Raw genomic sequence first — 25,195 nt, forward strand, 5'->3', positions numbered from 1 at the left:
AATGATTTTATGTGATATGCACTATTGCTTCTTGTGAAAGTATTCCCAAGTTAAAAGGCAGGATCTAAATGCGATTCATATCGAAGGAGACTCAAATGCATACGGTACTACTATCTGTGTTTTTGCTTCATGCTTTTATGTGAATCAACATTTATTTATTTTGCTATTATTGATATATGTATATGTTCTTACAGCGATTATTTGACTTATCATTATTGAATGTTTAAGAGTTGTTATCTTTCATATATATGTGTGTCAGTAATATATAACAATTAGTGTGATAACATTTTAATTATTACTTTGTTCAACTACTTGAACAAAGTAATTATCATATGAATGAATATTTTTATTTATGAGTAAGTCATCTATATGTTTACTTGTTAATAAGAACCATCAAAAATTGCACTACGAGAAAGACTTCCCGAGATAGATTAGTTACTTTTATATTGTTGCATTTCAGAATAGATCATTTATCATTCCCATTATAAATCGATCACTTATCCATCCCACTTATACATCATTGGGAAACTGGTCCCATTATATCCAGTCGGAGCCACCACACCAAACGGAAAAGGAGTTGCTTTAAGGTTTGAACCGGGTGGTTTTCCCTGATGTTGATGCAACGATTTTCGAGGCATCAACAGGTTCTCAATCTTAACTCGTGGAATTCCTTCGCTTTTTCATCATAATAACGCTCTGTTAAATACTTGTCCTTAAAATTTTTTTTGAGACTCATTCCATGTAACCTGCTCCTCGTCAATTTTCCTTACTATATTGATCTACTCCCACCAGAGAGTTGCTTTTCCCCTTAGTTGATAAACTGCCAACCGTCCTTTCAATTTGTTAGTGTATTCGTAGATTTGAAAGTATTTGCCCATATCAATTAACCAGGCTTCTGTTTCCTCTTCAGATTTCTCCCTCAAATAGTGAGGGATTGATTTTTTTAAATTCCCCTTGTAGTTCTGATTTTTGTTCAGGATTTTGTCTTTTGGTTTTACGTTGGTCAGAGACATTGTCTGAGCGTCCCTCATTGTCTTCCTTATGTTTTTTAGTTGATTCAACATGTTCCTCTCCATGCTGGGCGGTAGGGGTCTTTTCCTGGTCTTCTGCACTGGGGTCTGGATGATGCTGATTTTGTCGATTAGACAGACTCCTTAGAATTCTCTCCTCTTCTAAACACATCTGTTCATTATCTGTTCTTAAATTGGTCATTTCTGCACAAAGTTGTTGCACAGTTTTGAGTAACACTGCATTAGCTTGCCGGGTTTCTTCGCCCAACGGTATCCAAATGTTTGGATTAGCATTCACATAAGTTGTTCCGGGCAACTCAGGTGGTCCGGAGCTCCTTTGCATTCTGACTCTCTTCTCTTGTTGGTGTGTTCCTTATCTATTTATCTGTGTTCAAACATAAGTTATTTTAGTTAAAAAAAGAGACACAGGTTTTCAGTACACATCCATTCCCAAAGGTCTCAGTGAAACTTGGCTCTGATACCATTTGTAACACCTAACCACAACTTCTAAAAATTACATATAAAAAAAATATCATTTCTAGTAAAATACAAACAATAGTCTATGAAAATGGTAGTGAGAACGAACACGTATACATGTCAATAAACATATTTATCATATGGTTCACAGACAATACTAAGGATGGGTTTCATTTCACACTGTTCAAGTGAACATAAATGTACATTCAATGTATAGGATTGGAGATCCGGCGGGAATCCTCCGGGCTTACTATGCACATTTATTCCAGTGGTACCTTACTGTATTGGCACTTGACTTTGGTGACACATGGAGTGCAAAGGTTCAATGGGTTAATACACTTGTCCGTTCATGCCAACTGCTTTGCTCCTCCATTGTTGATCTTGACCCTTCGATCGGATGGTGAGAGTTTGTTAGGGTTTATACCTCTAACTGATTTCTCGCGCCCGAACTCTGGAAACTTCATTGTTGCACTTGTTCTTTCATTTGTTGCTGCTCTGCAATGCGAAACTTCCCACCGATTACAGTTTGCATTAATGGTTGAACTGGTGAGGGCGATGAAACCCCCAGAGTAGGTATAACCTACCGTGGAACCCAGTTAATGAGGTTTTCATTTCTCAGGTTCAAGGTTTAGTTTTGTTTCAAGATTTCGATTCAATTCCTCGTTAAAAACTCTCAGTAAAACAAGTGTGGCCCAAGAGGCTTTGGCGATAGTGGGAGGATGGAAGCATCAAGAATTAATTGAACCAGGTAAGGTTCCTAATGAAGGTTTTAGGGCACTACCTCTTTTCGATTTTTGGCTTAAAAGAATGAGGGTTTTCACTTCTAACTCTTTTCGCTTGAACCAATTTCCAGCGGAAGAAATGAACCTTCATTTGTTTTGCAGGCAAGCAATATATCGAGACCGTTACTCTATTCCAGGTAAGACCCTAATGCATTCAAGAAAATTAGATTTGTATAAGTAACTGAACGAGGCTTTCACCTCTGCGAAACTCACAAGATTTCGCCGTCTGTTTTACAAGTATACAATCTGTTTAGGAGGTTTAATTACTCAGTTTGTTGCCATTCAATTCAAAGGAGCTTACCAAATCTCGGTTTATCTCCAAGTTGGAGTTGTTCTCTTGATTATGATTTTGGGTTGAATCGTTTTAAGGTTTTGGATGGGGTTCTCCCTTGTAAGCAATCTTATATTATGGGTTACTGCCATAGTTTAATTAATTTAGATTTCTAGTTGGTCTACAAGCTTTGTCTATCGAGACATTTTCCTTCTTTAAAATGTGAGGTCATAATAACAATTATTATGCTCGGTTGTTGCTGACAGTGGTATTAGGAATCTATTCTCAGTTTTGTTGTGGACTGAATTGTAATATTTTTCTCTTTTAAGATAAAGAAACCGAGCATGCCTTCCAAGGGCTATCCTGTAAACTTCAATTGTTTCAGGGTTTTCTCTATACATGAAATGTTTTTCTAGTTTATTCAGGTTATTCGAATGTCTGATTCATTCTCCTTATTCTCTGTGGATCGGTTTTCTGAGTTATGTTTTTGACAGAGATGTTGCGTCAATTCTATGTAATAATCTTATGATAGGGTTTCAATCAGTTTCATACTGCTTGTTATATGACCGTTAAAGACCAGACTGAAAGGCATTACGCTGCCATTCGGTGTCTGTCTCATATTAGTTGTATGTTAGTCTTTCATTTCTACTATACTCTACAGTATTGTTCTTCTAGTCAAAAATTGTCTATCCTTTCTGTTATTTATATGACAAGTTACATTTACCGTCTGTTCTAAGATATGTATGATTGTATATCAATATATGTTAATCATGGTGCACTGGAAGTTATTTCATTTCCTACTCTGCAATAATAATTATTCGGTACTTAAATAGCTTATCCGTTCTTCATTGGTCTTTTAACCATATTCAGGGCCACCAGTTCGATAATAAACTCTTTGTTCTACTTAATTTTTTACCTGTAGTTATCATAAAAATTATCTATAATGCAACTTACAGTTTCATAATAAACTCTTTGTTCGACTTAACTGTTTACCTGTAGTTATCATAAAAATTATCTATAATGCAACCTACAGTTTTTACACTAATAATCCGTTAGTTCTATAGTCAAGTAATTCATATTCACAGGATATTAATAAATTTTCAGAGGTCTACTACCTTACTATATTTGTTATGTTGTAATAGAACATGTATTCGAAATGTCTCACCTCCCAACCACGATTCGAAAGGTCTCACCTCCCAACCACGAGTCTTGCAATCACGTCCAACCTCCCAACCACGAGTCTGGCAATCACATCTAGACTCTCCCTTAAGCACCTTCTATCTTTCACACTGGACTTTATCCAGTTACAGTAAGTACAGTGGCCTCAGGACTCATGTCCAGCCTTAAATTTTGTACTCCTTTGATGACTGTGTTGAGCAACCTTCCTACTGGTCCTTTCTTCTAGTTCTAGGATGGTTCTTTTGCCTCTCTTACCCTCTCTATATTGCGCAGAGGGTAACTGTTTCTTGGCAATTGTTTCCTTTAATAACAAAACAATTTTGTTTTAGTCTTGTTAAAGTAATGTTACTAAAATTTAGGTAATCTCAATGTATGGATCTAGTAATCCAATTTCAGTGAGTTAATATATAACATCATAATGTAATAAAAATTTACAAAGTCATTAAGTAAAAATCAACTTAGTAGTCTCAACAATTTTCTTTATGCAACTTGGGGTGTTACACATTTGCAAGAATTGACTCTAGATAGGGAGGATTTCATTCCTCCCTGCCAACCACCCAACCCAAATTGAGACACATACATATAAAACAAAATTTAAACATTTAAACATTTTTTTAATATACATATGTTTTTTCATATATATTTAACTTTTATATTTTATTGAAATATTACACTTCTATTATTACTTTATAAATACATAAATTTATATATGTATGATGTAAATAAAAAAACAACACTCTTTGTATGACAACAAAATTTAAATATTAAAATATTTTTTAATTTACATTAATATTATTTTTAATATCCAATCGACAAAATCAGCATCATCTAGACCCCAGTGCAGAAGACCAGGAAAAGACCCCTACCGCCCAGCATGGAGAGGAACATGTTGAATCAGTTGAAAAACATAAGGAAGACGATGAGGGATGCTTAGACAATGTCTCCGACCAACGTAAAACCAAAAAAGAAAATCTTGAACAAAAGTCAGAACTACAAGGGGAATTTAAAACAATCAAGCCCTCACTTTTTGAGGGAGAATCTGAAGAGGCAACAGAAGTCTGGTTAATTGATATAGGCAAATACTTTCAAATCTATGAATACACTAAAAAATTGAAAGGACGGTTGGCAGTTTATCAACTAAGGGGAAAAGCGACTCTCTGGTGGGAGGAGATCAATATAGTAAGGAAAATTGACGAGGAGCAGGTTACATGGAATGAGTTTCAAAAAAATTTTAAGGACAAGTATTTAACAGAGCGTTATTATGATGAAAAAGCGAAGGAATTCCACGAGTTAAGATTGGGAACCTTAACCATGGATGAGTACATGGCCAAATTCACAACTTTTCTACGCTATGTGCCTTACATGCAAGAAGAGAAGGCCAAAAGCATGGACGATGCTGTGCGGAAAGCTCACATTTGTTATCAGCAAATGAAACAGAAGAACGAAGGGCCAAAATGGGAGTTGAGCAAGAAAAGTAGGAATTTAATTCCAAACAAACATCCAAAAATTGGTAACAACAAGAATGCACATCAAAGGACTTTCAGTAAGTTCCCAGCCAGGAATCAGCCCAAACCTACATATTCGGAGAGCAGACCAACAGAAGGAGTCACTAAATATGTCAATGATCAACAATCAAAACCGCCACTACAATGTTGGGGATGCGGAGAACCCCATTATTACAAAAATTATCCGCACCGGGTAGAACCGTACAATCATCGAATATGCAAGAAGCATCCACAATTGGAGAGGTAGCAACGAACATACCTAGAACTAACGCTGCCTTGGATGATCATCAGGTCGAATTTCAGCCCACAATGATCGAATGTGAAGGTATGATCGCTAAGAAACCTGTCTCTGTTTTATTTGATCCAGGTGCTAGCTTAAGCTATGTTAGTCCTAAGGTGGTAGAAAAGTGTCAACTACCAAGCAGTAAATTTTCAAAACCTTGGCTGGTTCAATTAGCCATTGGGACAAAAAGAAGGGTTAATGCAAACACAGATAGTTGTCCTATAACAATTGCAGGGCGCCTATTTATGTTGACCTTAACATACTTCCTTTAGGTTCTTATGATATTTTAATTGGGATGGACTGGTTGGAAAAATGTTGGTCCCTAAATAGAAAACTGTAAGTTTTATTTCAGAATTAGGTCAAAGGAAGGAACTGCAAGGAATAAAAACCAGCACCAAGTTACGTCCTATTACAGCTAATCAGTTAGGAAAATGTATTAGGAAAGGTTTCCAAATATATGATGTTCAGGTGGGATTTTCAAACAATAAAAATAAGATGACTTCATTGGAAAATATTCCTGTCATTCAAGAATTCGTGGATGTATTCCCAGAATCTATCCCAGGTTTACCCCCAAAGCGAAATATTGATTTCACTATTGAGTTAATTCTGGGTGCAACCCTTATATCTAGAGCTCCTTATCGTATGAGTGTCCCTGAGTTAATAGAACTCAAGATGCAACTCCAAGAACTCTTAGATAAAAAGTACATTCGTCCTAGTGTGTCCCCTTGGGGAGCCCCTATTTTATTCGTACTGAAAAAGGATGGGACCCTGAGACTATGCATCGATTATCGACAATTAAACAAATTAACCATAAAGAATAAGTATCCTTTACCACGTATCGATGATCTATTCGATCAAGTCCAGGGGGCTAAGGTATTCTCAAAGATTGATTTATGATTCGGTTACCATCAAATAAGAATAAAAGATGAAGATATTTACAAAACAACATTCCGTACTCACTATGGTCATTACGAGTTCGTGGTGCTGCCTTTTGGCCTCACAAATGCCCTAGTCACATTTATGAGCCTAATGCATGGTACTTTCCAACCCTACCTAGATAAATTTGTGTTAATCTTTGTAGATGATATTTTAATATACTCTAAGAATGGGGAGGAGCATAAAGAGCATCTGAAAATAGTATTGCAAACATTAAGGGAAAATCAGTTGTATGCTAAATTCAGCAAGTGTGATTTTTTCAAAGATCAAATCTAGTACTTGGGTCACATTATATCAGCAGATGGCATTGCAGTAGACCCGGAAAAGATCAAAACAATCATGGAATGGACAGCCCCAAAGAATGTCGCCGATATCAGATCATTCCTGGGATTAGTTGGATACTATCGTAGATTCATTGAGGGGTTTTCCAGGATCGCCTTTCTGATGACCTCCTTACAGAAAAAGGGATGAGCTTTTCATTGGACAACCAAGTGTCAACAAAAATTTAAGAAACTAAAACATCTGTTCACCACTGCACGAGTGTTATAAGTGACAGATTTGGAAAAGCCTTTCGTGGTCTGCACAGATGCAAGCAAGAGGGTGTTGGTGGAGTGCTGACATAGGAAGGAAAGGTGATTTCTTATGAATCTCGAAAATTGGTGTATGAACATCGATACTCAGCTTATGACCTCAAATTAACAGCAGTAGTGCATGCACTTTGTTGACCACTACGTGTCAACTACCCATAGCAGTACACCCCCTTTTCTTCGCAAAAGGGATAGTGCTTGATCGATATGTCCATGCCATTCAGAAGTCATCGTCGACCCGATCATGTTATGTGGTAAACCTAGTCTGCATGTGTAAATTGTAAATGATCTTAGCAGATCTGAGTCATGTATGTAAATTGCCTAGACAAACCTATTTTTCTAGTGATAATCTACGTTCCGGAAGGATTTTTGTCTCACCAATCCATCATTGGCAGAGTTTTCCTTCAGCCTAACCCCAAAGTCGGAATGAATTTTGTCATTAGAATCTTAGGGGACTCCTAGTGTTCTTGGTCGAGTCTATGTAAAAGTAGTTTGGAAATAACTCTAACTATTTGGTTAGGTTATTACAAATTGCTTGATCTGCTAGATTATAGTTGTGTCGCAGAACTAGGTGGTCTATGAGGGTCTATGTCAAATGGGTTTTCCCCCTTGAGATGTAAAATTGTAAAGTCATGATGTAAAGTGTCTTGAGGGTTAGAAAATGTTTTAGTCCCCTCATAAGTTCTAAGTCATAGGTCCTAAGTGATTTTTCCAAAGGGCTAAGTTTGAGGATCCAAAAATTAAAAACAAAAAAAAGAAAAAAAAAAGATATAAATAATAAAAAATTAAAATTTAAAAAATTTAAAAAATAACTAAAAAAATAAAATAAATAAATTTAAAAATATATATAAATAAATAAAAATTGAAAAATAAAATAAAATAATAATAAGTCAAAGTTTTGAGGAAATAAATGCAGGGTTTTAATTTTTTAATATATTAAAATGCATTTAAAATTTCGATGGATGAGATTGAAAGGGATTTTGATCCTCATCGACGGTTGAGATTAGTTTGACATGGATCACTCAAACTAGCCGTTGAGGAAATTTTCTTTTAAATAGGGTGTTAGGGGTCATTTGAGATCAGATTGGATCTGAGAGTCTGGTGCCAAAGAAAGCTCTCTTGTAGTCATTTTTCTTGTGCAATAAAGAAAGACTTTGGGGTTGAAATCTTGTTGGTGTTACTCTCTTGAAATGTTGTAAGCTGTTTCATTTTTCTGCATAATTTTATTTTCAACCATTAGTAATAGCTTGGTGAAGAGTGATGTTGAACACAGGTATCTTGTTTACTCACTAGGGTTTAAATGGTAATAAACTTCTGAAAATAATGGCAGGTATCTCCATTGGATTTGGGTTTTACTACTGTTTTTTCCCTCTTTACTAATAGTTGAAGTGAGTTGTGCAGGAAATCTAGATTGTGAAGATAAATGGGCGTTTGGGGAAGTTCTCGGTTGAACTAGCCAACTCCCGTAAAACATTTTCTTGAAGAGCCCAACCAGTTTCGATTCTGGGTCCATCATTTAAATTTATCTTTTGAATGGCATAAGAAATTTCTGAAGTATCTCATAGTAAATCTAAAATTCTGAAAATATTACAGTGGATTACTGACAAATTTGGCTACTTAGAGTCATAAATCTGTAAATCTTGTAACTGGTTTGTAGGGTTTTAAGTTTTAATTCTGGGTGTTTTTCTTTTTGCTGTCACAGGTTTTGGAGCTGAAGATATAATCTTGTCCTGAAGCCAGATCTAGGCCCTAGAGGGTAAGATCTGGCCTCAGCCTCAGTTTGCAGGGATAATCTTCAACGAGTTTTCAGTTTTTCTGAAAAAGATCGAAGCTATCTGCTTGCTGGGATTTCATTTCCAGAAAAATATTTCGATTTTTTTTTTAAAAAGAGGCTATGTGGAGCTCCTGGATTGTTGCCAGGTTTCAGCATTACCATGTTTTCACTCCAGCTCCCACGTTGCTCAGCTATCTGCGTCCAACAAACCTGTGCCTTGTGTGATTTTTATTTTTCTGCCAATACGCAGTCAACCCTCAACGTTGCCCTTCACATGCACCTCACCATTCGAAACACTATCCCCTCATCGCATTTCCCTCACCCAAAGTCATTATTTTTTGTTGCATCGTGGCTCCTTGTTCGATTTCCTTCCACCAATCAACCTGCAAAAAATTAAAATGTCAGCCAGACGCATTGCCATAGTCCTGCGCGTTCCTTCCATTCTTCACGCGTCACTCATTCCACGCTGTCTGCCCGTCAATTCACACGGTTAATTCAACCCCAAAGTCTTTTTTTATTGCACAAGAAAAATGACTACAGGAGAGCTTTCTTTGGCACCAGACTCTCAGATCCAATCTTGGAATTGCAAGAAAAATGACTACAGGAGAGCTTTCTTTGGCACCAGACTCTCAGATCCAATTCTTGTTGGTGTTACTCTCTTGAAATGCATAAATTTATTTTCAGCCATTAGTAATAGCTTGGTGAAGAGTGATGTTGAACACAGGTATCTTGTTTACTCACTCGAACTAACCGTTGGGGAAATTTTCCTTTAAATAGGGTGTTAGGGGTCATTTGAGATCAGATTGGATCTGAGAGGTGCCAAAGAAAGCTCTCCTGTAGTCATTTTTCTTGTGCAATAAAGAAAGACTTTGGGGTTGAAATCTTGTTGGTGTTACTCTCTTGAAATGTTGTAAGTTGTTTCATTTTTCTACATAAATTTATTTTCAGCCATTAGTAATAGCTTGGTGAAGAGTGATGTTGAACACAGGTATCTTGTTTACTCACTAGGGTTTAAATGGTAATAAAATTTCTAAAAATAATGGCAGATATCTCCATTGGATATGGGTTTTACTACTGTTTTTTCCCTCTTTACTGATAGTTGAAGTGAGTTGTGCAGGAAATCTAGATTGTGAAGATAAACGGGCGTTTGGGGAAGTTCTCAGCTGAACCAACCAACTCCCGTAAAACATTTTCTTGAAGAGCCCAGCCAGTTTCGATTCTGGGTCCATCATTTAAATTTATCTTTTGAATGCATGAGATATTTCTGAAGTATCTCATAGTAAATCTGAAATTCTGAAAATATTATAGTGGATTACTGACAAATCTAGCTACTTAGAGTCATAAATCTGTAAATCTTGTAATTAGTTTGTAGGGTTTTAGTTTTAATTCTTGCATAAATTATCTCTGGGTGTTTTTCTTTTTGCTGTCACAGGTTTTGGAGTTGAAGATATAATCTTGTCCTGAAGCCAAATCTAGGCCCTGAAGGGCAAGATATGGCCTCAGCCTCAGTTTGCAGAGATAATCTTCAACGGGTTTTTAGTTTTTCTGAAAAAGATCGAAGCTATCTGCTTGTTGGGATTTTCATTTCCAGAAAAATATTTCGATTTTTTTTTTAAAAAGAGGCTGTGTGGAGCTCTTGGATTGTTGCCAGGTTTCAGCATTACTATATTTTCACTCCAGCTCCCATGTTGCTCAGCTATCTGCGTCCAACAAACCTGTGCCTTGTGTGATTTTTCTTTTGCTGCCAATACGCAGTCAACCCTCAACGCTGCCCTTCACGTGCACCTCACCATTCAAAACGCTATCCCCTCATCGCATTTCCCTCACCCGCAGTCATTATTTTTTCGTTGCATCGTGGCTCCTTGTTTGATTTCCTTCCACCAATCAACGTGCAAAAAATTAAAACGTCAGCCAGACGCATTGCCATAGTCTTGCACGTTCCTTCCATTCTTCATGCGTCACTCATTCCGCGTTGTTTGCTCGTCGATTCTCCTCACGCAGCAGCTGTCCCTCCATCGCATCTGCCATTCCTGTTGATCACCTGCAAAAACGCGTCCCTTCCATTGTTTCTTGATACAAGTATCCCTCTCTGCGAGTTTTCTTTCCTCCCATCCATATGTGTGTCTTCCTCCCACACGCAGCAAATCCACCTGCAAACCCCTGCATATTCACTTCTCCCTCCTGCCATACTTCCGATCCATGACTCCATCACCTGCAAACAAAACCGTCGTCAAGCAAAGTTCCAGGCAAACAAACTTTCGAAAATTTTTACGGGCTAGGGTTGCCGGCTTTCATATTTACTTCCATTGGTTTAGTTGTAGAATAACATTTTGCGCTGACATATATATCATTTTAGATTTAATGTTGTTTAGATTTAGATTTTAACAATAAAAATCATAAAAATATAAAAATTTTGAACTTTCCTTTTCGTTTGTTCTATTTAGTTTTTTTAATTTAATTCGCTAAATTAACATTTTGTTTCACCTATATTAGATGTTAGTTTAATTCGGATTAGACTTTAAATTTTAGTTTTAGCTTTTGATTATTTAGCTTAAGTTCTAGTTTTATTTTTAGTTGTTCTTTGGGTTTAGTTATATTTAGTTTAGATTTAAATTTTGTTTATTCAGGCTTTAGTTTTAACATTTAGAATTTTTTTTGAAAGTTTTGTTTTATTTTATAAATCAAAAAATCAAATAAAAAATATAAAAATTCATAAAATATTAAAAAGTTTCTTTTTATTTTTTAGACTTTAGTTTAGATTAGAGATTTTATTTAGGATCTTAGCTTTGTTTTTAGACTTAAAATTTTATAAAAAATATATAAAAATCATAAAAAGTTGTTTTTCCTGAAATATTTTCGTGTCACATTTAGTCTTAGCATATTTTGTCACGTTTCCAAATTTTGGTCTATTTCGATAAGGCTAATAGATTCTTGATGTGAGATTAATATTTATCATTTTTATGTGGTTAAACATGCTTAAATGTTCATTTGAAGATTAGCTATATGAAAGTGATCTCTATTAGCATTTAAAATTCGCGTGGTTATTTAAAGCATTTATCTTTTGAAATTTTAATTGCTAGATCATTATTAAGGCATTGTACTTTTGTTGAATATCTGGCATTTTGCTTGGGTCATTTGATGATAAATGATTGTTAATGGTGGAATTACAAAGTTCATATATTTGCAGTATTTGATAAACAATTATTTAATCATTAACTCCATAAGGCATTGGTACATTAAATCCTAAAATCAATCAAGTGCTAATTTGCCTCGCTGTGCCTCCCAACCCAACTGGTCCACAATTGGTCATCCTTTACCCCATAGGGTCTACCCCCCTTAACCGCGGGAGACGGCTTAAACGGAGAGATCGGGGATCAGGGTGACAGCCCCCAGTCTGAGCATTGTCGTGACAATCTGTACGACAACACACTTAAACTGTGGCGTCATTACCTACTGGGGAAGAAATTTTTGCTGCTAACAGATCATAGCAATCTTACAAATTTCTTCAACCAGGCTAGCTTAAACGCCCAACAGGCCAGATGGACAACCTTCTTAAGTGAATTCAATTTTGAGATGAAACATTTAAAAGGAAAGGAAAATCGTGTGGCCGATGCATTGAGAAGAAAGTTACATTGTATCTATGAGGTTCAAATGAGCCAAGTGAGTTCAAATATTCCCAAAATCATTAAGGAGGCAGCAAATAGAGACCCGGAGTATACTTTCCTTGGAAACAAACAAAAGAAGCCTTACTGAAAAAGAAAAGATCAGAATTCGCAATAAATTCTGATAATCTCCTTACTTTTAAGGACATAATTTACATTCCCAACCAAAACTCGGTTAAACTATTAATTCTGGATGAGTTTCATAGGAAACCTTGTGTTGGTCACCTAGGTTATCAAAAAATGTTTTCAGCCATCAAAAAGGGGTACTTTTGGCCCGGATTGAGGAAAGACATTGCAAAATATTTGTCCAAATGTTTAGAGTGTCAGTGGGTGAACGTTGAGCACCAACATCTTGTCGGATTGTTACAGTCGCTGCCCATTCCAGAATGGAAATGGGAGACCATATCTTTAGACTTCATCACCTGTTTACCCCGTACAAGGAAACAACATGATTCCATTATGGTGGTAGTAGACAAATTAAGTAAGACAACTCACTTCATACCTGTGAAGTCCATGTACAAAATCGTGGAAATCGCAGAAATATTTATGAAAGAGAATTTTCGTTTACATGAGAACCCAAAGTGGTGATTTCTGATAGGGATGTGAAACTTACATCCACCTTCTAGAAAACTCTTTTCTTGGGGTTAGGTACTCAGCTCCAGTTTAGAACCGCCTACCACCCCCAAACAGAAGGACAAATTGAACGGGTAAAACAAGTGTTGGAAGACATGCTACGCATGTTCGTAATGCAACAACCACATTGTTGGCTCGAAGAGTCATAAGGGGGAAGACCCTAGGTTCAGGCATAGAAGGCCAACAATAGCCTGTTGTAGTCTAGGACAACGCCGACATTTTCACCTTACCCCAAAGGGAAAGGAGTCTCACCCGAGGCATGCCACGACCAAAAAGGATAAGGGTTCAACATGGATTCGATAAAGTATTAATCGGGTTGCATTCGATCACATGTACAGAAACATTACATATAACGTGGAGATAATAGCATACTCGTGATAATCTAAGAATTACCAATTACATGCAATTGATAAGACATTCAAAAATTTGAAGATTCATCATACACAGCGCCCAGATATATCACAAGTCGCAATCGGTCTTAGCCATTATTTATATTAATCTTAACAACAAACATTACAATATGACTCTGGCTTTCGCCGCAAACAACTACAGGAAATACCCGGCTCAGTTCCACGGGTTCAGTTTAGCTTCAAGGACTAAGTCTTCCAGGATCCTACAACGTTCCCTCCATCTGCCTTAACTAGGGATCCTTTCACTTGCTCTCACAACTTTGCTACTCCTCTCCTTAACTTCGCTAAATCCAACCCCCCTTCTTTTCTAGTCTTTTCCTTTTATATCCTTCTCTGTTACCTAGACTGCCAGTTCCTGCTCAGCTGTTCTTCCCCTCAACTGCTTCTGCACCTTCCCGCCCCCTCGGCTGCCTTTGCCTTCCACTGCCACCTTGCCGCAACTCTTGCGCAACTGCTTGTTCCGCCAACCAACCATTGTTGCCACCCATTTCCTTCTCATCCTTTGGTCAGCCAAAATTGGTCAAAACCTTTTCAAAATTAAACGAAGGCCCCAACAGGCCCCGACCACAATTCCTTGACTCGTCCTCGAGTCAAGTCATTTCAACCTCTATCAGTCTTGCTGGTCCTGTGGGTGGTGGCTGCGCTATTACCTGCGTTGGTTTTGTTGTTTGTTGTATTGGTACTTCTTCTGCCTCGATCATTACTTGCGGAGTGGAATCCATTTCTGTTGCACCTTCTCGCCCTTGAGGTTCCCCCATTCCAAACGAAGGCTCCAACTCTGGGACAGAGGCCGTGGTTTGCTGCCTGAACATTGTATAATTTTGAATGGTTGTGTCCCACCATCCAAGAATTGCATCGGCAGCCTGAGTAAACACTTCAACCGAGTGCGACGTTAGTTCGGTTGGCTGCTGGCTTTGCAGGTCGCTCCATTGCTGCCCGCTGGAGTCACACACCTCCTTCAGAAGTAACACCTGCATCCGAACTGGTGGCTACAGATCCCTGATTACCTTTTTCGTCTTCGCAGACTCCTCCTCAATACTATCAACCTGAGCCTAAAGGGTGTCAATTTGATCATTGATCTGCTGCAACTGAGTGGGATCTATATAGTCTTTCGTGCTGGCAAACAAGGTTTGTATTTTCTCTCTGAGTGGGTAAACCAAGTGGTTCTTTAGTGCCAGACTGCCAGACCAATCATGGACCTTGTTCATCAGGGCATATCCGTCGGTGAGGGCATCGGCTAAAGCTTGTTTCTTTTCTTCCAGTTCCATGACCTTTCCCTCGACTGTCCTCGCGTAAATTGCCACTGGATCCAATAGTGTAGATCTCACCATCTCCAATTTACCTTTCATCTTGGCATTGGTAGCTGCGAGGCGCGAGTATGCCACCTGGATGTGGTCGCAGGTAGCCATGTCTATTGGTGCTTCGGTATCAGCCTCGATGATGGTCGGCCATAGTGATTTGAACCGTTGTGTGACTTGGTCAACCTGGGCTTGCAATCCCGCGTTTGCTTGCCGCAGGTGATCATGCTCTTCTGTCACCACCTGCAACTGCCTTGTTTGTTGTTCATGTTCCTTGGCCAGGTCCTCATGGATCCTTTCGGCCCTATGTGTTGCCTGCTAGATAAATGAAAACAATTGTGTCGACGACCAGTGCTGGAGCGTATCGGCCTGCATTGTGCTAGGTTTTGGGAACTGTTGTTGTAGGGGTAGGGCGATGGATTTGTCAGAATGGGAGACGAGCAAATGGGCTTACTGTGATGGCGGGGTGAACTGTGGAGTGGGTGGAATGATGCTGGGGTTCAGGCGGACTGTGAGCCTTATAGGGAAAGGTGGCAAGTATGGCTCAACCCTTTCCTCCTGCAGATTGGGATCTAGTTTTCCCCCTTTTGGTGGGTCCAACCCAAGCATCGGTGATTTAAGTTCCGTTGGTTGTGTCCCGTTGGTAGGTGTGGTGCCCTTTGTCCACCTAGCTGACTAAACTTCTGCTTCCGTAGTCGTCCTTCGCCGGCCAGACGGAAGGGTCTCGGATAAGGTCGCGGAGGTGGAGGCAGTGTGCAGAGACGACTCCCACGACTGATGTAATGCAGTGGAGGTGGTGGTGGGGATCTCTTCAATTATGGTGGTTGCGGGGATTGATTGCTCGACCTCCACAGTAAGGTCGACGATCGGAGCTGGTGGAATAACTTTCGGCTTTTTGACAGTCGGGGTGTGGACGACTCGCTTTTTCTTGGGCTTGGGGACCGTGGGCTGGGAGGGAGCTTGAGCTACTCTCATTGGGAGCTTCATGGCCAGCGGCATCGTTACGATAGGAGAAAACATGGTGGAGCCTTGAAATTGGGTAGGGTAATTGCTCTCACCTGACTCGAAGCTAGCAATTGTTCGTCTGAGTTCGAACATCTTTTCCTCCATCTGGAGCACCATTGGCTGGATTTCCTCCTCGGCTGGCCACTTCCTACTGCTCTCCGCCCCATCTCCCCCTTGCCCCTACAGAGTCAATGCTCCAAAGAGGTACTTGTGCTTGCCTTCTGTTATCTCACAGGCCACTCCCGACCATGACCCCACTTCTCTATGTAGCACTTCCGCCATTAGGACAAACCTCTGTGGTCTCATCTTAAACGTTTCTCAGTGGACACACCTTGGTCTCATGTAAGTATGCACGTGGGAGGCACCGAACCATATTTCTTCTGAGAATTCGTCCAACAGAGCCTTGGATATCCTCTTTGTTAATCTTATGGTGGCCAGCATCTGCTCGTACCAGTCTTTGAAAACTATTTCGTTGATCTCTTTCGTGTTGGGGTCTCTTGATGCCTTCCATGGATCATACCGAAGTGCAATTGGTTGGCCTTCGACGATGGGTGCCATTTCCCTCTCCTTCGGTGGCCTCCATTTCCACATCGCCAGCGACATCAAAAGATATCTGAACACGAACCCAACACCCCTTCTGTACACGTCTTCACATGCTTCAAATAGCTCATTGAGAACGAAGGCTGACCAGTTGAGCACCTCTCCTCGACAACAATGTTCTGCAACTGAGATTGCGTCCAAGGTGCATTCGTTCTTTGTGAAGTGCCGCATTGTTTTGCCTGCAATGAGGTAACAGGAAAACCTAATATCATCCTTGTTAATCATATCTAGCTTCACTCCTCTCCCGCCCCGCTCAGTCCCATATCTGGCATAAATATTGTCTTCATTCTGCTTCTTGCCCCGCTTAGCCCCTGTCTAGAATGCTGTGCTAACTGCATTTCCACCCTCGGCCAGTCTTGTGAGCCGACTGATATCTTCCACATGGATGGGGTACTCCTTATCCAGCCATAGTGATCCTCCATGCATCTTGCTCACTAACAGCTTGGTACTTTGCATCGCAACAAATTGAGTGTAGAACACAGGTAGACTCCTCAAATGGAGTAATGTCAATCTCTGTATTCCCTTAAAGTCTTCCCTGAACCTGGAGGTCCTCGTGCCATCCTCCTTCTGGAATTCCTCTGCGTAAACTTCTCTTTTCATGGTCAGGAACTGGAAACAGTTTGTGAAGTCGTTGTTTATCAAATTCGCCTTGTCATACTTGCCATACAAATTATCGACCGTTTCAATTCGTGCATCCAAGGTTTCCTGTGGGACTGATACTAGTCCTTTCGCCATCTCCTTTCTCTTGTGATAAACTATCTGCACTCGAGGTTTCCTGCTTCTTTGTCTCTGCACCTGTTCTTTAGAGCGAACCTGTAACTCTTCTATTGTCTGCAATTGGAATTCTGGAATTCCCTTCATTATTCTGCAACTTAAGTAGTCGACCCTGACACGACGTTCCCTGACTGACGAGGCCTTAATAACTAATTACTCTATCAATTTTCCCATGCGTTCTAGCTATACCTTGTCGCCGCCGACTGACTTGGATGTGACAACCATGACGTGGACTGGAAAGTACAGAGTGGGCTGCATGGCGTATTTATTTTTCCGTGATGGGTTTATTTATTAACTAACTTTATGCTTAATGGAAAAAGATATTGCGACTCCTACTTTGACAGTTGCCTATTTAGTTACTTAATTTGGAAATAACCACTGGTATGTAGGACAAGACGGGTATTTGTGAGGTCACAAATGTTGGAAAAAGCGCATTCCTACGTGTACTTTGCTGATTAGGATTACGTGTGTGGCCACTGACTCTACTGACTGGGACTACATGTGTATCCACTGAAGCTACCCCCCCACTGACTTTGCTGACTGGGACTACATGTGTGTCCACTAACGCTACTTCCCCCTAACCACAAATGGGTTGCGGTATGCGAAGACTTTGCCGCACCCTTAGTTGCGGAAGGGCTTCAGGCGTGTGCCATTCACCCATCCATGCAGTAAGACTCCATCCAGTTGCGCGAGCCTTACCGCGCCCGAATCTCTGATTTCCATGACTATAAACGGACCCAACCAGTGCATCTGCAGTTTCCCTGGGAACTTCTGGAACTTGTTGTCGTAAAGGAGTACTTGTTCCCCGACTTCAAACGACTTCCTCTTGATATGCCTATCGTGCCAAGATTTTTTCCTTCGCTGCTCCACTGATTGATGGAACTCTACTAAAAACCGGGTTTCGTCAAGTTCCATCAGTTGGTTTAGTCTGTCTCGTAAGGCAATGTTGTTCGTCATTCCCGTTGCCTCTGAAATGAACATGCTGGGTAGTATAAATTCTGTTGGTACCACCGCTTCCCTTCCATATACAAGTTGAAATGGAGTTTTCTTATGGAGTCTTTTTACTATCGTCCTATATGCCCATAGAGTCGCGGGTATTCTTTCATCCCAGTCGTCCCTATTGGCAGATACGACTTTTGTGAGCCCTTTCTCCAGTATCTTGTTAAATGCTTCTACTGCACTGTTGGCTTGTGGGTGGTACGGGCTGCTCTTGTTATGTTGAACCATGAAGGTCTTCAATAGAGACTCAATGGTCTCATTCAGGAAATGCATCCCTTGGTCACTTGTGAGGCTCCTCGGGCATCCGAACCGTGAAATGATGTTCTCAAATATGAATCTTGCTGTTGTTTCTGTTGTACAATCCTTTATGGGTGCCACTTCTACCCACCTTGTGAGGTATTCTGTTGCTGTTATGATGTATCTTGCTCACGAATGCCTCGCCAGTGGAGAAATGGGTCCAATGAAGTCTACCACCCATTTATCAAAGATTTGCACTGTGTGGACCGGATGTAGAGGCAGCTCATCACATCGCGAAGGCTTCTCGACCCTTTGACAGACGTTGCATGTCTTGGAAAATTCTTTAGAATCTTTATGGATAGTTGGCCACCATAGTCCTGCGTGGAGTATCTTTCTTGCAGTGGCCTTACCTCCTACATGACCTCTTGTGACCCCTGTGTGGCACTCCCATAAGACATCATTCCTTTCATGCTGAAGGACACAGTGCCTTAGTATTTGATCTAAGCCCATCTTGTAGAGGTGTCCTACGATCAGCTAGTAATCTGCTGCCATAACTACCAAGTGTCGTCTCTGTGCTGTCGTGTATCTTGTTGGGCAATGAACGTTGTTAAAAATGAGGTGATCTATTCTAGGTGGTTTGGGATTGCCTCTATTCTAAATAAGTCGACATCGGGCAATCGATCATCCACCACTCCTTCATTCTCCCCTGTGTCCATCCGTGACAAGTTGTATGGTCCCACATTGAGTCTATCGGGCTTTACAACTACCTCAAATGTAAATTCCTGAAACAGTAACAACCATCGGCATATTCTCCCTTCTAGTACTAGCTTGTTTACTAAATATTTGAGAAGAATGGTCTATAAAGAATTTGAATGGCGCGCCCAGTAAATAGTGCCTGAACTTTTGGAGAGAGTAAACCATTGCCAAGGCTTCTCTTTTGGTTGTTGTATAGTTTCTTTCCGTAGTAGACAACTTTGTTGTATGGTCCATGTTTTTCTCCCCTGGTTGTGCTAAGACCGCTCCCAGCGCTATCCCTGATGCATCGATGTGCACATGGAACATTTTTGCTCCAATCAGGATACACTAGTATAGGGGCGCTTACCAGTATTTCCTTTAATTTATTCAGGGTTGTCTGACAATCTGCAGTCCAAATGAACTCTTCCGCTTTCTTCAATAATTTTTCCATTGGAGCTGTGATGGATGCGTAATTCCTGATGAATCGCCTGTAGTACCCTGTATGACCCAGAGTTTCTCTTAGTTGTTTTACATTGCGCGGTGGTTCCATGTGGATAATTTCCGCAACCTTTGCAGGTCTACACATACTCCATCCTTGCAGACGATATGGCCTAGTAGATTTCCAAAGGGGACTGCGAAGATACATTTCTTGAGATTTAAAGAAATCTACAATTGTCTGCACCTTTCAAACATTATTCTTAATAAGCTGGTGTGTTTTTTCAACAGACTATATACCGTCTAGTCATCCATGTAAACTTCTAGAAACTTATGAATATAATCTCGGAATGCAGCTATGACGATCCTTGAGAAGACTGCTGGTGCATTCTTTAGTCCAAATGGCATCACATTGTATGCATATGACCCCCACTCCGTAGTGAATGTTGTTTTCCTTTTATCTTCTTTAGCTATTCTGACTTGGTGGTAACTTGAAAACCCATCTATGAACGAATATGCTTCGTTCCCCGCAACATTATCTAGGACCTCATCACTAAAGGGCGTGGGGAACGGGTCATGCACACATGCGTTGTTCAGGCTTCTATAGTCAACACATACTCTGATTTCGGTTGCATCCTTGTTGTTCTGAATAACTATCGGGTTTATCCACTTAGCTTCGTCCACCGGATTTCTGCTTCCAACATTTTGTCAATTTCCTTCTTAACTTTCTCTTTCACCCTTGGGTTTAATCAGTACGGCCTGTGTTTTACCGACTGGGCATCCAGTCTCAAAACAATTTTCATTTCCCCAATGTTTCCTTTTATTCCCTTCAGTTCTTCCACTGAAGCTCGGAATAGGTCCTAATATTCTTGTAATAGGTTGAAAATTTCTTTGGTAGCTTGCTCGTTCCAGTAGTCTCCCACCAATGCTATCTTGGGCTTATCCTCTGACCCAACATTTTGCTTTCTCAACTTCATTGATAGAAGGTGGGCACCTTCCGTTAAGGGGCTCTCCTGGATGTCCCTCTCCCCCTTCTGTTTCCCAAAGGTTAGGTGTCTCAGTCCCTCCAACCCATTGTCTTCTGATTTTGCGTGTATCTTGTCGCAGGTTGCATATCCTGGCGACTATATTTCTTACAGATACTACAAAAACTTTTCATCGGGCCCTCCATCAACCAATGACTCTGGTGTGAACAGAACCCCTTTTATTTCCTGGAGTGCCTCTATCATTTGTGCCTCGTTGCCTCTGAATGAGAAGTTGCTGACAAACTGTACCTCCACAGTATCCCAATCTGTTGTCTGCCGACAGAGCTCCTCTTGGACATACCAAGCTCGGGGGACAGTTTCGAGGGTATGTATAAATGCGTGTACCCATCGATCCTTCGGCATTCCCTTGCTCTTCCAATTCGTTATGCAATCCTTGATGTGCTTCTCGGGACTTGAATCCCCCTTGTATCTTCCCTTATCCTGTGGTCAATCTTCATCCCGAGCAAATCTTTCCTTCATGGCTTGTTTGATGCTCGTCTAGTCTCTTAGTGCATTGCAATGCGTTTTCCACCATCTTGCCGGAGTTGCCATGAGGCCGATATTGAGAAAGGAGATCCTTTGATCCTCTGTCATTTCCCGGTCTACTCTGTCTAAGAAGGTGTCCACCAGTTCAAGGCCATGGTACTTCAGATAGTCAGCTATCTCCATTTCTCCTCGGTTTACTCGGCTTATCATTGCACATCGTCTAGTGGTCAGTTCATATCCCCCCTGTTGTCATGCATCCCATGCAACTTCTAAACTGGTTTCCGAACTTTGGATACTTCTCTAGCTGACTGATCCTCTAGCCGTAGGGTTTATGTAGTCCTCCCTCTTCCCTGTTGTGAGTGTGCATAGTTGGTCTAACCCTCCTGGCTCATCCCTATCATCTGCTGGTTCTGTAAACCTAGGTCCTTGGTAGGGGTCCAACGGTTGGATCACCCTTAGCCCGTCTGCTTCGAAAATCATCAGTTCCTTCTTTAGGTCTATGACAACGTAGTTCTCATATGCCCAATCAATCCCCAGGAGTGCTAGATATGGGTCCTTATCCCCCATGATGTCAATCACCTCGAATTCAGTGTGCATCTTCACCCCTGCCACATCAACCTCTACATTCTCCAATCTCCCAATTGGTAGTATGCAGTACTGATTTGCCATTCTTAGTTGAATTGGCGAGTATTTTAGTTGAGGCTTCCCCATTGCCTCCCAAGTTTTCCTAGGTAGGATGTTTACATCCGACCCTAAGTCTAACATGGTGTCCCTTATCTGGAATCCTGCCACTTGCGCGTTGATTCAGAACTCCTTGCCGCTTCTTCTCTTGTTCTGTTTCACTCTCCTGGAAGCCTTCTCTGGCAAACTGCACGTGGTCGTTCCACTTCCTCTTCTTCCATGGATACTGCAGCCTTTAAACTTCTTTGCAACTCCTTCAGCGTGCCTTTATCCTCAACAATTTTCAAGAACAATTTAAACCATCCCCCAATCGGCTCGGTGTAATTAGGCATTTGATCCCACAGTCTTTTATTATATCTCTCCGCGATCATCCCCTCGAACAACTTATCTTCTTCTTGATAGTACTGCTTTAGGCTGATATACCTTTTGTGGAGATGTGACTTTAAGGATTAAGGGGGGTCCTCTGTGTAGCGGTCCTCCCCTATCTTCTTCCCTCCTCGGGTGACTATATTAATATTGGTTGCGGGGAGGCTGTCATCGGTCCGTGGTTCAGCATTCACCAAGTTGGCCCCTCTCTGTCTGGTCCTTTCTTCCCACTTTTCAATGAGTTCCGGACAGTCCTTCGTTGCGTGGGTATTAATTCTGCATTGTGAGCACCATGGTCTCCTTGGCAGCGAACATTCTCTGGAAACATGCCCTTCCTGGTTGCAGTTGTAACACCTTACAGGCCCTCTTCCTCCCGTTCTTCCTCCTCGCCCATTTCCTCCTCGTCCTCCCCGGTTTGACTCATTGATTTTGAACGTGGATCTGTCCAACCTTTCTGCTAGAGCGTCCAACACTCGACACTGATTGGTGTGATGCGTTGTTGATGCGCAAAACTCACAGTAGTTGTTATTGGGGATGTTAGAGTACTTTTGTAAAATGGGGCACGTCCGTGGCAGGTGTCCATATGCCCTACATATATCACAAAAGTCTTGATTATTCCTTCCTAGGAAGGATCCTTGCGCTCCGACCACCACAACTCCTATGGTTGGTGGGGCTCCTGACGACCTTGCGACCCCACCTAGATGATTAATCCCTCGCAACCTTGGGCATTCCATCGACACGTGCCCCTCCACCATGTAGTGGGTGCACCAAACGTTGGGTCTGGTTGGACGCACTGGCTGAAGATATTTTAGTTTCTCTATCAAAGTTGCGATCTAGTTCTATAGGCCTAAAATCGACAAATCTTGCAGGCTCGTCCCTCCCTTGTATTCATGCGGGTATCCTGCCATAGGTTTTATGCGTGATGCTTGTTCCAACGCATACTGGAGGGTTCCTATCTTCTATTGCATTGGTGGCGTTCTGGTCAAAGGTAAGAGTGCCTCAATGATCCAGTCCCGCTGGTGGTTTAGGTCCAGAGTGTAACTCAACTTGGCAATGGCATCCTTAAACCTTTGCATGAGCTCCCAAGCCATCTCCCCCTCCTTCTGCTTAATTTCCCACAGTTCCAATATCCCTTTTTGATCTGTCTGTGGTACCTTGAATTCCTCCACAAATCCTCTCTTAATATCATCTATTGTGGGGTTCTGTTTCTACTCCGCCGATTTTATAAACCAGCGCAAAGTCCTTTCCCTCAGCATGGTCTGGAATTCTACTGCCCTGACATTATCTGGAGTATGACGGGCCCTCCAAATAGCTTCGCAGAGATACCAGTGCTGCTCCACATCCTCGTTTCCACTTCCTGCAAATTCAGGATATATGGTAAAAGAACCCGCCATACTAATCTGGGTAGGAGCTATCAGCACAAACCCTTTGTTCCCCGGCTGCTGGGATCCCTGTAGTCCTAAATTACTAATACTACTAGTTCCTGTGTTGCTCCCGATGTTGGAATTGATTTTGTATTTCTCCCATGCATTATATACCCACACTGCCTTGGCTAAGCTAATAACAAATTCCTCCAGATTGCAATAAAGTACCAAGGGAAGATTAGGGGAAACACTACCTATGTCTCAGGGGTATTGTTGTTGACTCTTAATGGATGCTTCTCCTTCATTGAATAATCTCCTCATCACGTCGCCCATATCCTCTTTGCTTCCTTCTTCATGCCCATGCAGCCTCTGGCCTTACGATGCCCCTCCCGCAACATGTACTTGCGATCTGCCTTCCGCAACCTGTATGGAAGGTCCATCTTCATTCCCCTGGCTCCTACATCTTCCTTCACCGCTCTTGTTTTTCCTAGCACCTTCTTCTCCTTCCTCCTCGACTTGGGGTTTTCCCTTCACCACTCCTACTTGGTGGGGTCCCATCCTCTTCTTCCCTAGAATCTGAATTGCTCTTGCCTGCCACTTATCCACTAGCAGTGCCCTTCTTCGCGCCCTGACATCTCTCTCTTTCTTCAGTTCTTTGACATCCATCTCTTCAGTAGCATCTCTATCCCTCAACCAGCAACATTCCCCCCTCTACATTCTTCCCCCAGTACTAGGGTTTTACGTTGCCATCCCTGCGGCTGGCGAAGGCAACAATCCTTCTTCCACCATAAACATCTTAATCCACATCAGTACTTCCCTCATCAACTTACCCCTTACTCCCGAGCCGAACACATCTTCTGCCTTTGAGAAGGATTGATAACTCTCAACTATGTATCCTTCCACCGTAGTCTTTACCCAAAAATCGACTACTCTAGTCAAATCATTATCCAACTGTTGCAGCAGGGCGATATCTGACAGAGTCCAGCTGCGGCGAACTATTGCCGATCCACCTGGCTGACTCTGTCCCTTCAGCCTTCTTAACCAATTGTACAGGTCCTCTGGGAACTTACACCAGAAAATTTCATACTAATCATTAGTGTCATCAGCATATAAAATTTCCTCACTTACCTTACCGATCGGTTGATTTCTATGGGTAGCCTGCTCCACCACAAACTGATCTACTTTATGATTCCACCAATCCCTGATCTCTCTCTTAAATATCCTTGACACCATAGTCTGAACCAGTTCTCGTACCTTCGGGTCCCGGCAATGGAACCATTTGTTGGCTCGAAAGAGTCATCAGGGGGAAGACCCTGGGTTCGGGCACAGAAGGCCAACAATAGTCCGTTGTAGTCTAGGACAACGCCGACATTTTCACCTTACCCCAAAGGGCAAGGAGTCTCACCCGAGGCATGCCGTGACCAAAAGGGAGAAGGGTTCAGCATGGAGTCGAGAAAGTATTAATCGGGTTTCATTCGATCACATGTACGGAAACATTACATATAACGCGAAGATAACATCATACTCACGATAATCTAAGAAATACCGATTACATGCAGTTGATAAGACATTCAAAAATTTGAAGATTCATCATCCAGAGGGCCCAGATACATCACAAGTCGCAACCAGTCTTAGCCATTCTTTATATCAATCTTAACAACAAACATTACAATATGACCCT

General features: G+C 41.2%; 1 long non-coding RNA gene across 1 annotated transcript in view; it reads right to left on the reverse strand.

Moving 5' to 3' along the window:
- LOC149259247 (uncharacterized) overlaps window positions 1-25,195 on the reverse strand; it is a 294,553-nt gene that overhangs the window by 214,465 nt on the left and 54,893 nt on the right. The gene's annotated exons all lie outside the window — the stretch shown is intronic.

This window comes from Pinus tabuliformis, chromosome 6 (assembly GCF_031772625.1).
Source record: "Pinus tabuliformis cultivar Carrire ecotype Pingquan chromosome 6, CPIR1, whole genome shotgun sequence".
NCBI lineage: Eukaryota > Viridiplantae > Streptophyta > Pinopsida > Pinales > Pinaceae > Pinus > Pinus tabuliformis.